Consider the following 1,844-nt stretch of genomic DNA (forward strand, 5'->3'; position numbering starts at 1 on the left):
GATCTAGCTTCAAAGGATCCTTGGATGGCTTGAAAGTTCTTGAAGTAGAATCATGACACGAAAACAAATTCAAGTAAGATTTTCACTCGAAATAAGATTGTTATAGTTATAGAAATTGAATAAAAGTTTGAATATGAGTATTACCTTGTGTTAGAAAGATATCTTACTGTAAATAAGAAAGATTTCTTGAGGTTGGATGATCACTCAAAGTGGATTTGCAAGATTTGAAGTAAGCTAGCAAACTTGGAAGTGTTGTTGGTGTGTTCTTGAGTAGTTGTTTTATAACTTGGTTTATGTATGGATTTATGAACTAGATTGAGCTAGATTTTGTTGAATATGATGAAGAATACTTAGAACAAAGTAAGAACACTTGAGAGAGAGTAATTTGATTCAAGAAAAATTGAAAATGAATGTGTTTGTGTACCCCTCCATTCACGTGAACTTTCATCCTCCATATAGGCTCCATTAGTTTGTTATTTTGTGAGATATTTCATGCTAGATGTTAAATGATGGTTTCCACATGGTTAGGTGACTCACATGTGCTGCTAAGGGCTGATCATTGGAGTGTATATACCAATAGTAAATACATTTATAAGCTGTGTATTGTACGAGTACAAATACGAGTGCATACGAGTAGAATTGTTGATGAAAATGAATGAGGATGTAATTGTAAGTATTTTTGTTAAGTAGAAGTACTTTGATAAGTGTCTTGAAGTCTTTCAAAAGTGTATGAATACATATTAAAACACTACGTGTATATACATTTTAACTGAGTCATTAAGTCATCGTTAGTCGTTACATGTAAGTGTTGTTTTGAAACCTTTATGTTAACGATCTTGTTAAATGTTGCTAACCCATTGTTTATTATAACTAAAGAGATGTTAAATTATTACATTATCATGATGTTATGATATATTAGTATATCTTAGTATGATATAAATGAAGTTAAATATTGTTACAACGATAATCGTTACATATATGTCTCGTTTCGAAATCATTAAGTTAGTAGTCTTGTTTTTACATATGTAGTTCATTGTTAATACACTTAATGACATGTTTACTTATCATTTATCATGATTAAACATAGTGTATCAATATCTTGATATGATTCATATGTATTTAGTAAGACGTTGTTATAATGATAATCGTTATATATATCATTTTCGAGTTTCTTAATTCAATAGCCTCATTTTTATGTATATAACTCATTGTTTAAATACCTAATGAGATAATTACTTATCATAATATCATGTTAACTATATATATAACCATATATATGTCATCATATAGTTTTTACAAGTTTTAACGTTCGTGAATCACCGGTCAACTTGGGTGGTCAATTGTCTATATAAAACCCATTTCAATTAATCAAGTCTTAGCAAGTTTGATTTCTTAACATGTTGAAAATACTTAATCATGTAAATATCAATTTCATTTAATATATATAAACATGGAAAAGTTCGGGTCACTACACTATGATTTACCGTAAGACTATTGTAGAAGGTACAGATTTGAGCTGACCGTTCTAATTGGTGATTAGGGCATTTCTTCTGCAGAGTTTTGAATCGCTCCCATGCAGTGTAAAGAAATTCATCATAACTTTGTTTAAAGTTAATGATTTCATTCTTAAGTTTGGTTTGTTTAGAAGGAGAAAAATATTTGGTTAGGAATTTAGTAGCCATATCCGTCCATGACGTGATGGAATCTTTTTCCAGTCCTTCAAACCATGTCTGTGCATGATGAGTGAGAGAATAGGGGAACAAGTATAGTCGGACTATATCTTGTCATATATCTGCTGTTTATAGGAGTTTTAAAGAGATATGAATTTATCAAGGTGTGAGTTA

General features: G+C 30.0%; 1 non-coding gene across 1 annotated transcript; it reads left to right on the plus strand.

Moving 5' to 3' along the window:
- The first annotated feature begins 1,527 nt into the window (after nucleotides 1–1,527).
- Nucleotides 1,528–1,634, plus strand: LOC139851084 (small nucleolar RNA R71). The gene has a single exon (XR_011760446.1). It is a non-coding gene; the product is annotated as a small nucleolar RNA R71 (small nucleolar RNA).
- Nucleotides 1,635–1,844: the final 210 nt, after the last annotated feature.

This window comes from Rutidosis leptorrhynchoides, chromosome 5 (assembly GCF_046630445.1).
Source record: "Rutidosis leptorrhynchoides isolate AG116_Rl617_1_P2 chromosome 5, CSIRO_AGI_Rlap_v1, whole genome shotgun sequence".
Classification (NCBI taxonomy): Eukaryota; Viridiplantae; Streptophyta; class Magnoliopsida; order Asterales; family Asteraceae; genus Rutidosis; species Rutidosis leptorrhynchoides.